General features: G+C 52.6%; 2 long non-coding RNA genes across 2 annotated transcripts in view; one reads left to right on the top strand and one right to left on the bottom strand.

The window, feature by feature from the left end:
* Positions 1–6,166, top strand: part of LOC137216448 (uncharacterized) — a 46,550-nt gene extending 40,384 nt beyond the window's left edge. Inside the window, exon 4 of the long non-coding RNA XR_010939771.1 lies at positions 1,716–6,166. This is a non-coding gene — a long non-coding RNA (uncharacterized lncRNA). The remainder of the gene's footprint in view (positions 1–1,715) is intronic.
* Positions 1–14,515, bottom strand: part of LOC137216447 (uncharacterized) — a 75,430-nt gene that overhangs the window by 9,874 nt on the left and 51,041 nt on the right. Inside the window, exon 4 of the long non-coding RNA XR_010939770.1 lies at positions 13,963–14,036. This is a non-coding gene — a long non-coding RNA (uncharacterized lncRNA). The remainder of the gene's footprint in view (positions 1–13,962; positions 14,037–14,515) is intronic.

The raw sequence follows: 14,515 nt of genomic DNA, 5'->3' as shown, positions 1-14,515 counted from the left end.
CATGCGTCCCACAAAGCAGCATGTAGTTCACTTGTGCCTGTGCAGAATGATTACTTCACCTTCTTCTTACCTCCAATCAGCTTTCCCCACTCTTCAGACCACCCTGCTTCTTTATCCTCTATCCTGAGTCCCTGGCCTTCAGGGAGGCAGTTTTGAAATTTGTTCTCCAGTCCCCGCACTTGGCTGCTTCACGAATAAGCTCTTTCTCTGCTGCAAACCTTGGCATCTTAGTGTTTGATTTGCTTCACGTTGGGCAAAGAAACCTGATTCGGTAACATTGCCCTGGAAATTTCTACCACCTCTGCCCAAAAAGTAGAGAATATGTGAGAAAAGGGGCTGTGATTCAGAGCCTGAGACAAGGATGGAAGTAGCTGGACAGCCTGTGCAGGTCCTCAGTGGGGGAGCAGAATGGAGGCAGAAAATTCTGCGGCGTTAGGGGCAGTCAGCAGGCCAGTTGTGCTGCTGTGTGGTTGATGCAGAGCCCATGGATTTTTAAAAGCAGCGTTTCTTTTTTTTTTTTTTTTAATTTAATTAATTTATTTATTTTATGGCTGTGTTGAGTCTTTGTTTCTGTGCGAGGGCTTTCTCTAGTTGCGGCGAGCGGGGGCCACTCTTCATCGCGGTGCGCGGGCCTCTCACTATCGCGGCCTCTCTAGTTGCCGAGCACAGGCTCCAGACGCGCAGGCTCAGTAGTTGTGGCTCATGGGCCTAGTTGCTCCGCGACATGTGGGATCTTCCCAGACCAGGGCTCGAACCCGTGTCCCCTGCATTAGCAGGCAGATTCTCAACCACTGCGCCACCAGGGAAGCCCCAAGAAGTGTTTCTTTTAAGGGTGGTTACACTGGGGAGTGGATCTGGACAGGGGTGATTTCAGTCTTCTGTAATAGTGAAGATGGGTTTTTTTTTCCTTAAAAAATAATGAAGTAAGGATTATATTTGTCAATGGAAATAGAGTCAAAAATATCCTTACAGTCAGTTGTTGAGTAACCCAATACAGTTGACCCTTGAACAACACGGGTTTGAACTGTGTGGGTCCACTTATACATGGATATTTTTCACAGTAGTAAATACTACAATCTACAGGATGCAAAGTTGGTTGAATCCATGGATACAAAACCATAGATACAGAGGAACCACATACACAGAGGCTGACTGTAAGTAATAGACGGATTTTCAACTGTAGGGAGGGTCGGCAGCCTTAACCCCCACATTGTTCAAGGGTCTAGGCAGCTCCTTAGACTGTTGTTTTTAAGTGATCTTTATTTACATCTCTCTGTGTCCTCAGGGAACAACCTGCTGGATGATACATGCCCCAAATTAACACTTCTTATCTCTGCGTGGTGGCTTCAGTGATTAACTTCCTTTTCCCCTCTATACTACACTATCTCCATTATGCAAACCTTACTTTTCATGAAGAGCATTTTCTTTTCACCAAAACGAAGGAAAATATAAATAAAGGTACCAGTCAGGCAGAAAAAAACCTGCAAGTCACTGTGACCCATACCCACCTAGGTGGTGTGGACACCACCTACACCAGCCCTGGGAAGGCTGTGGAAGGGGCGCTGGGTCCCTGGCAAAGAGCGGGAGGTGATAAAGCACAGGCAGTGCCTGTTCTTGGGACCTTCTCACCTGGGATGGGAGCAACTAAGGCTAGCATAACCTCAGGCTTATGAGTGATACCAACTTAACATCTTTTTTTTTTTTTTTTTCCCCAGTACGTGGACCTCTTACTGTTGTGGCCTCTCCCGTTGTGGAGCACAGGCTCCGGACACGCAGGCTCAGCGGCCATGGCTCACGGGCCTAGCCACTCCGCGGCATGTGGGATCCTCCCAGACCAGGGCACGAACCCGTGTCCCCTGCATCGGCAGGAAGACCCCGAACCACTGTGCCACCAGGGAAGCCCCTAACAACATCTTTTGAAAGTGTACTTGTTTAAACTTCTTTTAGCTCTAAATAGTTCTGTGAATGGTGAATAGTAAAGTTTTCCACTTATTGTTCCATGACAGACATTGCAGATATCATTTGCCCAATGCAAGGAAGGAAAAATAATTACCTTTCTACCCTTCCCAAGTTCTTATCTGGGGCCACTATAACAAAAGAGAGATTAACAAGAGAAAAACAAGTTTACTAACATGTGTATCACTTGTGACACATGGAAGTCCCCAGAGTTGAATAAAAGGTTTGGTTAGAACTTGAGTTTACATAGTATTTTAGCAAAAGAACAATACATGTTTAGAGAAGTGATAATGAAAAAGAACCTTGAAATTTCTAGAGCGCCAATTGTAACAAGGGAAATATATGGGAAACTAATGTAGATAAGGGCTAGTTGGTAAAGTTTTTTATGTAGATTCCTCTGGTGCTGTTTCCAAATTGAGAAGGTCTAATGTTTTTTCCAGGGATTAACTTTTCTCCTTCCTGGTTGAAAAGGGAGGAGGGACACCTTTGAAAATTTATGTCCTGCTTTTAGGCAAATAAGGGGAGGGCAGGAAGTTTTTCTTGTATCTACTTCTTTGTATTTGCGCTTCACCTTAAAATAATCCTTATGCCAAAGTGGCACATTTATACAAAGTAAATAAGTGTAAAATCTGCTATATGCATATACATTGTTTGCTGTGTATATTCAGATACCCATGTCCTGTTGGTCATTTATACACGGTTTTAAAAAAAACAGGTTAAATAACCAGGCTCTGTTTACTACTGGGCACTGGAATTTGGAGGAGGCTCTTTCGATCATTTCAATCAGTCCCTGTGCTGAGATCTTTTTTAAGACAAACTAGGAATTTCAATTATGATTTTAAACTTAGGCAACCATCAGTTCTAAAAACTTCTAACAGTATAGGGCATAGGGATGAATTTTTAACCTAAAGTTATAGCTCCATTTCCATGTGTGTGAATAGTATGAAAAAGCAAACCCCAAACTTTTAGGGTCTTTCTGCAAGTGATGGGAAAAATACTGACAGTGTTTTTATCTGTTTATAGATCTATGAAATAAGAGGATAATGAAACAATTAAGTTTTTTAAAGAAATAAAAATTTAAGAACAAAAGGAATAAACTACTGAGGAATAAATACAACCAAAGAAGTGAAAGACATACATGAAAACACTGATGACAGGACTTCAAAGAATACACAAATGTATGGAAACATATCCTCTATTCATGGATTGGAGGACTTAATATTGTTAAGATGTCAATAGTACCCAAAGCTATCTACACATTTAATGCAATCCCTATCAAAATCCCAACAGCATTTTTTACAGAAATAGAAAAATTCTAAAATTCATAAGTAATTTCAAGGGACCTCCAAATATACAGTCTTGAAAATGAACAAAGTTGGAGGTCTCACACTTCCTGACTTCAAAACTTAAAACAAAAAGGCGTTACACTAATCAAAGCAGTGTAGTTCTGGCATGAGACAGACATGTAGACCAATGGAGAAGACTAGAGGGCCCGGAAAACACCATCTTGTATATGACCAAATGATTTTCGAAAGGGTGCCGATACGTCTCAATGGCAAAACAGTCCCTTCAACAAATACTACTGGGCCAATTGTGTAACCACATACAAAAGAAAGATACCATATACTAAAATTAACTGAAAATATATAAAAGAACTAAATATAAGAAAAACTATAAAACTCATAGAAGAAAACAGGTGAAACTTTCTTGACAGTAGTTTTGGAATTTCTTGGATATGACATGAGAAGCACAGGCAGCTGTGGACAGGGAATGTTGCCTGCCATTCCACTAAACAAAGAATGTTGCCCACCATTCCAGTTCTACAGGGATCAAGCCATCAGCCACTGCAACCACCCCTTGAAGGTGCACCCTGAGGGAAATTCAGGATGGAGAAAAACAGGAAGCATTCTGCACTTTGGAAACTGGCCCTAGATAATGAAGATAAGGAATAATTTCAGTGAGCCAAGATTTTTGCATCTTCCCATACATAGAAAAGTACTAAAATCATTAACTTCAGATGTCTGTTTTTTGTGATTAACAGTAATCGTTTAAATGTTTTTTCCAGCAAAAAAAAAGTCCTTTATGTCCTGGCTCCTCCCTTACTTCTTTAGCAGTTCCTTAAAGCTCTCTGAGAGTCTCTCTCCCAGGCTATAGTCCTCACTAAGATCCCACAATAAAACTTAGGCACAACCTAAAAGTTGGGAGTTTTGTCAACACAACAAGAGCAAAAATAGACAAATGAGACTACATCACACTAAAACGAATCATAGGAAACAATCAACAGAGTGAAGAGATTATCTACAGAATAGAAGAAACTACATGGAAATCACATATCTGATAAGGTGTTATTATCTAAAATATACAAAAAACTCCTACAAACTTAAAAACTTGAAAACAAAAACCTGATTAACGAATGAGCAGGACTTTAAATAGACATTTCTGTAAAGATAAATACAGATGGCCAACCAGAAAATGCAAAAATGCAAAGGTGCTTAACATCAATGATCTCTAGAGAAATGCAAATCGAAAGCAAAATGAGATGTCACCTCCAACACATTAACATAGCTACTATCAAAATAAAACAAAATACGGATATAGATGAGAATGTACAGAAATTCAAACCCTTGTGCACTGCTTCTAGGATTAAAAAATGGAATAACCACTATGGAAACCAGTATATCAGATCCATATGACCAAGTAATCCAGATTCTAAATACATATCCAAAATACTTGAAGGCAGTGTCTTCAGGAGATATCTGCAAACTCATGTTTCTAGCAGCACTATTCACAATAGTGAAGAGGGGGAAACAACCCAAATGTTGGTCTTCAGGGGGATGGATGGAATATGAGATATACAGAAATGCAATATGATTCATCCCTTCAAAGGAAGAAAGTCCTGAGACATGGAAAAATATGGATAAAAATTGAGAACAAAATACAAGTGAAATAAGCCACTCACAAACACAAAAATACTGTCCTCTATGAAATGATTCTTGAACTGCATGACTTTGATTCTCCAAGGAACAAGAATCAAATGGTCAAAGGCAAAATTCTAACTAAAGGTTTTTGACATCTAGTCACAGGTTGTCATTAACATGCAAATAACTGCATAGCTGTGTACAAGTATGGTATAATTGTAGAGAATATGACTCTGGACTCTTTAGCTTTCCACTGTGAGCTCACCATCTTATGTTGCTCTTTCAGTACAGTGTCTCAATGCAGTTAGCCCTCAGTATCCATGGGGGATTGGTTCCAGGAAGCCTGTGGATACCCAAATCGGCAGATACTCATATCCTTTACAATTAGCCCTCTGTATCCGCGAGTTCCATATCTGTGGATGTGGAACCCACGGATATGGACAGCTGACTGCAATTCTTGTCAATTACTTAAAGTGTCATGATGAGGTTCCCTATGGGACAGCTACCTGTCATGAGGATGAATCCTCAAACACTTCTGCTATATTTTCAGTCCACCAAAGAATGCCTTACAGCTGGAAGGAGCTGGTGTCCCTTCTCTTCAGAGCTAAAGCGATTTCAGTCTCTCAAACAAACAGTTTGTTTAGACTTTATATATGAAAAAAACTTTAACTTTAAGCAAAACTTAAAATGTCACCCAATCCAGTCACGCCGAAGTTCCCCTTAAGCTTTCCCTATCTAGGAAATTCCTACAAGTTCCCTTTCACTTAGGAAATGTACCAGTATCCTCTTAAGACTCCAAGTTGGTCTTCAGGTGGATGGATAAAGAAAATATGACATGTACAGAAAACTGAATATTATTCACCCCTTAAAAGGAAGTAAGTCCTGTGACATGGAAAACTATGGATAAAACTTGAGGACAAAATGCAAGTGAAATAAGCCACTCACAAACACAAAAACACTTGGGTTAAGTACTTAACGCAAGTAAAAATACGCAGTGGTTAAGAATCCGACTGCCAGTGCAGAGGACACGGGTTCAATCCCTGGTCCGAGAAGATCCCACATGCCGCGGAGCACCTAAGCCCGTGTGCCACAACTACTGAGGCTGGGCTCTAGAGCCCGCGAACCACAACTACTGAGCCTGTGTGCTGCAACTACTTGAGGCCGCATGCCTGGAGCCCGTGCTCCGCAATAACAGAAACCACCACGATGAGAAGCCTACGCACCGCAACGAAGAGCAGCCCCCGCTTGCCACGGCTACAGAAAGCCAGTGCCCCAACGCAGCCAAAATAAATAAATAATAAATGCACTTATCTTTTCAGCTGTCGATTTTCTCATTCATTTTTCCTCTATTCTATACTTCATGTAAGCTACATTAATTTTTGTTTTTTTAGTTTTTTGTTTTTTTTTTTTACTGCACAGGACATTTTTTTAAGGTATAACTGACAACATTACATTATTTTCAGGTGTAAAACATAATAATTTGACATTTCTATACTTTCTGAAAATGATGATAACTCTAGTTAAGACCAATCACCACGGAGTTACAAATTTTTGTGTGTGATGAGAATTTTTAAGATCTACTCTCTTTAAGATCTACTCTCTCAACTGTTAAATATGCAACGCAGTATTGGTAGCTATAGTCACCATGCTATACCTTACATCTCCATGACTTATATACCTTATAACTGGGAGTCTGTGCCTTTGGACCCCCTTTGCGCATTTTGCCCATCGCCCACTCCATGTCTTTGACAACCACCAATCCGTTCTCTCCATCTGTGGCCTTGCTTTTTCTTCTTGTTATCATTGTTTTCTTTGTAACATTCCACATGTAAGTGAGATCGTACACTATTTATCTTTCTCTGTCTTATTCCACTCAGCATAATGCCCTTGAGGTCCCATCCATGTTACCACAAATGCAAGAGTTCATTCTTTCTTATGGCTGAATAATGTTCCACTGTAAATATATACACATTTCCTTGATCCATTCATCTGTTGGTGGACACTTAGGTTTAAGCTGCGTTAATCTTAATAACTGTCTTCCTTCTGCTAGCTTGCGGTTTACTTTGTGGATCTCTTCCTGTTCTTTAGTAAAGGGTTAACTACTTGATTTAAGTTTCTTCTTTTTCAATAAACATGTTTACACATTTGGAATTCTGTAAAAATACAGCAAAATATACCCTACGATTCACTTGTTTAAAGTGAGAGATTACATACTTTTTACTAGAATCACAAACTTAAACGCTCCTCTTCTAAGTCAATTATAGAACATTTTAATCACACCGAACAAAAAAGCCCCATATGATTATCAGTCATTCCTATATCCCACCAACAGATAAGAAGGCAGCAGGCCCGAACATAGGCTCATAAGGATAAAACACAGTTTTCTTGGCAAAGTAAGCGGTAAACTCCAACAGAACAAAAGGCGCTGTACTCAATAAGTTCCAACTTTAACCAGTGTGACATTGGTGCAATATACATGAATATCTAACAAGCAGACATAAACAACCACAAATAAAAACATAGAACATCTATTTCACTCAGATAAAAGGGCACCAGCAGTACTGTCATTATCCAGAGAAAGGCCGACCTCACAGACTTTCCGGGCATAAGGGCACGTGCTCTGGGACGTGGCCCACATGAGATCTACCCTGCTCCTCTCCTCTGGGTGGACGCCGACGCCGGAGAACGTACCCTGGTCACGCTCACCCACACCCTGGTAACGACAGACTCAGTGGCCCGCGCCTCAGAGCCACTTCCGTGGGAGACAGAAGAGGAGAGGAAGGAACAAGGCGGAAGCCTAGCGTCCAAAGAGGAGGGGCACGTGAGACACCCTACGCTCCTGCCTCCGGGCACAGACAAGGGCACCCTACCCCGGGCAGCTGTCCGAAAAGAAACGGAGGGGACCTAGCAGGACACGACGTCGACTCCGCACAGACGCGCCGACGCCACGGCACGCCTATAGCGCCGTGAGAGCAGCCGAAAAGGCAGAAGACTACCTATCGCTACGTGAGCCTGCTGGGGCCGGGGAGCAGGCGACATGCACACAGCCCTCTGCGGCCCGTTGCCCCCACCTGCATTCAACCCCGGGAGCACACATACGCACGCAGAAATGACGCGTGCTTCCCTCCGCAGACGGGGACAACTTGGGAGCGGCCATCGAGCAACGGCGAGGGCTTTGGCTTTGACCGGGAGAAAGTTCTATCCACAGCGGCACCCCCGAGGCGGTTACAGGGAGAAGGTACAAGAGAAGGGACCTTTTGTACACGCTCTGTAGGCGCACGTACACGAGCTTACGCACGACGCACACGTGATACGCACGCGCGCCCACGCACACGTTCGTGTACCTGCGTGCTTACGAATGAACGAGTGGAGCAGGGAACGAGTGAATGAACCGACGAACGAGTCCGGGGGGTTTGAGGCGAGAGTACAGACACACTCCCATGGAGAGCTCCCCAGAAGGGTCTACTGAACTGATGGCCCTCCCCAGGGTCATCTGTCTGTGCGGATGGAGGGGAGCCGCTGGGATGTACACCTGTCCCAGCAACTCCAAACCACCTCCCTGCACCCCCGACCCCGGGCACTCCGTGGCAGAGTGACCGCCTGACGCCCCTGGAGGTGAGCAGGGGCAATGTGCCCCAGCTCCCTTGGGTCCCCGTCAGTGCCTCCCGCTGCCACAGTGGCCTAGACCCTCTCGGGCCTGCTCCTGAGCCCTTAAGCCAGTTCACGTAGCGGGATGAGAACAGCAGAGAGGCAACCCCGCAGGAAGACGAGGAACCCAGGTCCCTGTGCCACCTCTGGCTCTGAATCAATGTCCTGAGAGAGCCAGGGTTCTGCCCGACACGACCCAGGTGGATGCCCGTCCCCAGGTGTGCAGACATGACAGGGTCCCGGTCGCCAGGACCTGTGGGCCAGGCAACGTGGACTCCAGACCCCTCCCAGAGGGGTGTGGAGATGGACCCACCGAGGCACGGATTCCTTGGGAGGTCTTTACCTGTGCGCTCCTACTGCCAAGGAGAAGCCCCAAAAGGAAGAGACACCGCCTCCCCCAACCCCCCAGTAGGTCCCAGCCCACTCGGAAGGCTTGGGTGGCTCTTGGGCCTCCCTGGGCCTTTTTCCCTGGGCCTTTTTTGATCCGCAAAGGGCGGAGGGAGAGGCCACGCTCGCGAAGGCGCTGGGCATTTCTGGAGCAACAGTGCCATCAAGCGGAAGCTTTTTCAGCACGGCCTCCAGCCCCTGCCTGTGCATACCGTGGGGAAGGCCCGTGACGGGGAGGAGGGCTGGCTTCGGAGCACTGGGAGGATTCCCGGGCCGAACCTGGCCGCCCGGCACGCCTCCGCGGTAGGTGTGGAAGCCACACGCGGTGGGGGTTCGGGGCCGGGCTCGCCCACCGAGGAGCCCCTGGCTGCCAGGCCCGCCGCGCTCCCCACCCTCGGGGCCGTGGCCTCGGCAGCCGCCATGTTCAGGAACAGGGAGCTGAAGCTCCCACCCCAGGGCATCTGGCCCCTGGATCCTGGCCCTCCCTGCAGGAGCGAGGCCGGCCAGTGGGGTCCGTGGGGTCCCTGGGGTCTCAGGGCCACCGGGGACCCAGGACCCGCTGCCGGTGCCCCGGCGGAGGCCCCGGGCCCAGCCACCGTGGACCACGGGGAAAGGGGAGGAGGTGGCCGCCCGGTCCCCTGTCGGGGGCAGCACCCTGCAGACAGCCCGGAGAACGTGTCCTCGTTAGTGCTTGCTCCCAGGCGCAGACGAGGAAGAGCAATGCAGGGGCGCTGTGCACGTTCCACCCTCTCACAGTTGGATCTGGGTTTCGGTTTCTTTACTTCTTGCTCCCGCCATAGAGAGTCCCGATCCCAGGCCCCGCCGCATCCCGTGAGGCCCTTCCTGTGCCGCAGGACACAGGGTACCCAGGACCCACTGGCGATGGGACGCCAAGTGGGCCACGATCGATCGGTACGCAGAGAGGGACGGCACCGTCCGCAGCGAGGGGATCCAGGTCCGTTTTCCGCACCCGAGCTCACCTCGGGAACAGGAACTCTGCGGCCGGGGGACGCCCTATTCCTCGGCCTCCCTCCCCGTGGACGACCCGGGGGTCCTCTCGTTTGGGGAAGACTCCTGGGAGTTTTCACAAGCGGCTCCACGTTCTGCAGGTGCCGCCGTTGGCCCCGGCCAGAGGGGCACGCTGAGGGCACCTGCGGCGGGCCACCAGTCAGAGCGCCTAGCTACCTCAGGACCCGGCCCCAGGGAAAGGCTCTGCCCACGTAAGATGGCCTGACAACGTGTCGGGCGACTCACAGGCGCGAAAGGAGAGGGGCGCGGGGAGGGTTTCAGCGCCCTTCCAGGAGGGGTACGTGTGGAGGGAGGGAGGGGTCCAGCCTGGAGACTTGCTCCCAGTCGGAAGCCCTCCCCCACACCGCACCCCGCCCCGGGACCGGACCCCCCCACACACACCAGCCCACCACGCACCCCCGCCCCGGCAGATAAGAGCTGGGCAAAAGGGCAGGAACGGGCCACCGCACAGCTTGCTCCAGAAGCGGCCTATCGGGTCAGCCGGGGACTCGAAGGCACCGCCGCGTGCCCAGGAGTATGCACCTCGTTCCCGGCCTTGGCAGACAAGCTGGACGAGTGGTGGTCATGGGGGAGAGGGTGGTCAACGGGGGGGGGGGGGGGAGGCGTTCCTCTCAGTCCATCAGAGGTGAGCTTCAGGCAGCTTCTTCAGACCCCTTCCCCTTGATTCCCTGGCTGGGCTGCAGGTGCAAGCACAGGGCCGAGACCCGGAGGGCCAGGCCGGAATGCAAGCCGGGGCCTTTCCTTCTCATCGCTGAACTGAGGCTCAGGGCCTCGTGGGGAGAAAGCTGAAGCCTGCTGCAAATGCACGGCCCGGGGGTCCACTCGGCGGGGCTCTGCTCAGCTCCTCTCCTCTCCTCTCGTGTCCTGCCCTCTCCTCTCCGGGAGCCCCGTCCGGGAGCCCTCGGGACAGGCCAGGTCAGGCCTGGGCCACCATCCCGGAGACCGCGCGAGACGGCAGCGCAGCCACCGACTGACTGGACTCTTCGGCTCAGGTGAAGGCCTCCTCCTGCGGCGGCTCCTGCGTCCCGCGAGCGCCGTCCCCTTCTGGACTCGGACTGCCAGCTCTCGCTGGGCCTCGGGCGCCCTCGGCACTGGGTAGCCAGGCTCCACGTGTCGTCTCTGAGCTGGACAGAAGAAGGTCGGTGGGCCCGCCTCGGCCGCTGCCGCCAAGGGCGGCGGAACTCCCGTTGCCCGCGGTGGTCTCTGGCTGGGCCGCACCGCGGCCCAGAGCGGCTTCCGGGGCCCTGGGCCCGCCTAGGCCGACCCTCCTCTGGCGCCGAGGGGAAGGGACACGCGGCCAAATGCCCGCAGAACCGCGGCCCGGCCTCCTTCGGAGCAGCTTCCTCTAGTCCCGCCCAGACGTGGCGGCCACCAGGGTCCACCGAGACTCCACTTCCTGTAGCCCCACACGCCAGGCGGCCGGGCTGTGCGCCTTGTGCCACTGCCCGTCTCTGGAGCGTCCACGGCACCGCCGGGCCTTGGGCCACGCTTCCCGCCCCTTCCCAGGCGGAGCCCTTGACTTCCCGGGGCCACTGTCCAGTGTTCCCGACTTCGATCCTTCGTCACTCCTCCCCAGGAAGGGACGGGTACAGGGTTCGCGGGATCGGCGGACCCGTTCCTCTTGATGGCACTACTGCACCACGAATGCCAACCTGCCCTGCCCCTTCCCCTCCCCCAGGCCCTCTCCCTCTGCCCTTTGCCGAGGGAAAAACGAAATGCCAACCTCTGCCCAACCTGCCAAAGGCAGGATGGCTCATCAACCCGGCCACTTCAGAGGGGCGCGCCTCAAACTCTGGCCCTGCATCCTGCGGGGCCTCGTCTCTGTGGGGGGTCCTCTTAGCCTGCCGTTAGGACTCCCCATCCAGGCACCCAGCCGTTGGACCGGCAGCTGTGTCTTTAGCAGCCCACATTTGCCTAACGCCTCGGGAAACACTCTGAGTGTGAGCACAGAGATCCAGTCACGGCTGGCCGGTGCCCGGCGAGGCACCTTCTCACCAGTCACCGAGGGGCAAGCAGCCCGAAGCAAAGGGCCGGCAGCCCACAGGCACAGACGCGGTGCGGGACGAGCTCGGCCTCCTATGCCAAGACGATGGACTTCCCCCGAGGACCTGGCTCTTCTCCCGCGGCGGCCCGGGGGCGGGAGGGTGGCAGTGGGGTTTGGTGTTCAGGCGTGGACGGTGGCACGCACGGGTCCGTCGGGAGGGCCGCCGGGCGCTGCCCCAGAGACGCCGGAGCGGGTCAGTCTCCTGACACCGCCCAGGGGAAGGCCAGGGATGGGAAGACACCCCCGGGGTGGGTGTGTGGGTGGGTGTAGGCTCCCGCCAACTCGCTGTGCTTTACACCTCGGAGCGACTGGGAGCCACCGCGGACTCCTCTTTAGTTTCTTTGCGGTGCACTGGCGAATGTGGTTTAGACACCGGTTCCTGCCCTTAAGCATCCTCTCAGCGCCTGCCTGGTCGCACTGACTTGGGTGGAGGGCGGGGTGGGCCACTGGGGGCACTGCCGCCACCGGCCCCACCCATGTTGGCTCAAGGAACACACTCTGGATGCCAAGTGCTCCGCGGACACGAGGCCTTGGAAAGAGAAGAGAGCTCTGGTCCGCCGCCGCCTCGGGAAGCACCACGCGTCCTCCGTGCTGAAAAGAACCGGAGGGACGGGACGGGACGGGACGGGACGGGACGGGATCGCATCTTCTCTCCTTTTCCCTGGCTTTTGTCTCAGCACGCCTTCCTCTCTTTCTCTAACTCCGAATCTGCTGCGCCTCCGGGCCTTGGCAATTCTTTCAAGCCGCGGTACTGAGGTGCGTCGAGGAAAGAAAAGCCACAAGAGCCCCGCCGTGCTGAGTGCACGTCTTCCGGGACCCACGCCCCACGCCGGAGGACTTGACTCGACGCCCAGATATTACCGTGAAGGGCTCTTGGGATGGCCAAACAGGGTCCTCTGGAAGGCAGTGTCACCCCAGAAATGCCACGCTGCCCTTGCTGCTCGAACCCTGCCTCCGCCCTTCGCTAACCACGGAACGTCAGCCGCGCCGCCGACCCCTCGCTAAACCACGGCGCCACACGCTCACCAGCCCGCCTGGAGAAGCCTTCAATCACTCTGAGCCAGGGTAGGAGGCGTCCTCCTCCCGGCAAGACTGTTTCAACAGAAGACAGGAAGGAGAAGGGAGAAACAGAGACAGAAAGAAAACACCTCCGGCTGCCGGTCACGCACCCACTCAGGCGACATGTCCCACACGGAAGAAGGGGACGTACACCTCCTGGAAGGCCCCACACTGTCAAGTTCCTTGGTTTGTCAAGAGGCAGACTTGGGGAGTGCAAGGAGCCCCACAGAGGGCTGCCCCGTGCCAAACCTCCACGCCGCCCAGCGGGCGCCCCCTCTTCATCATCCCGCAAGGGCACGTCCCCGAGTCCTTCCTGGCTTGGTGGAGGGCCACGGCGGAGAGAGCCGGGCCCAAGAGCGATCAGGAGAGGACGGGAGGAACGGCTATCACGGGCTCCACTCAGAGCACAGGAGGCAAAAAGCCCACGAGGCCTGGCTCCCCCTCAAAGGGTCTCCCCACCGCCGGCCCCCACGTCGGGCTGGGCTGGCACTGCTGCTTCTCGGGGGTGAGGTGGGGCGCCGAGTGATCACGTCACGGGCGGTTGGCTTCACGGAGGCTGGAGCCCAGACCGGGCCCTGGTGCCGGTGCAAGCGGCCCGGGCCCGATCCCTTTCCACTCTCCCCGCCCCCGCAGGACACGGACCTCAAATGCTACGTACCGATCACCTAGGGTAACCGTACACAGATGCTCGTCCATGCACCTCTTTCTTCCGGCCCCCCAGTCAGGATCTGACTCGAGAGCCTTTCCTACCGTGGCCAAGAACTCCGGCACAGTACACCAGTGTCCCCGTGCCACGATCCCACCTGGGAGTCCCTCCTTCTTGAGCCTTGCTGAACTAGCAGAATCACTGACCTTTTCCTCTGATGAAACAGACTATTTCGGACGGGGGGACGGGGAGAGAACAAAAGAGCACGCACTCACCCAGAACACCAGCGCCTGGAGATGACCGACGTCCCCGGTTTCCCTCTTCCTCCTTTCCTTCCGCTCTGCCTCCTCTGCAACGAGAGAGAACCGAACGCCCATCACTCAGTGTGGGACCACCACGGTGCCGGTGAACGGGGGGCTGGGGGGGGGGGGTCCGCGTACACCCCCGCCCGCGCAACCTCGAGAGAGAGTGCCTCCGGTTCCTACTCGAGTGTACCGGCACCCCCGGGCCAACCAAAAACTTCCGAACGAGGCGCAAGCGTGAAGAATCAACTCCACGCGTCCTTCGGAAATGGCACGGATGCCAGCCGGGGCAGGGGGGTCGTTAGACAGAAACGGTTTGTACACAAAGGAGCGCGTCCAGTGAAAACCTTGATCCCGTCATCCCCCTAAATCTCCTTCCGGCGGGAAGCACAGCCATCACACCCTGGTGTTGACAGGCGCGGAGCTTGTCTCCTCGGCTCTGCACCCGTGGGACTACGGCGGGACACCCCGAGGTATCTTGGCAAGCCCGCGCGCGTCCTCCACAACTTCCCAGCAGTTCCTAGGA

Source organism: Pseudorca crassidens, chromosome X (assembly GCF_039906515.1).
Source record: "Pseudorca crassidens isolate mPseCra1 chromosome X, mPseCra1.hap1, whole genome shotgun sequence".
Taxonomy (NCBI): Eukaryota; Metazoa; Chordata; class Mammalia; order Artiodactyla; family Delphinidae; genus Pseudorca; species Pseudorca crassidens.
The sequence above is the reverse complement of the archived record's forward strand: the minus strand, read 5'-3'. Positions and strand labels throughout refer to the sequence as shown.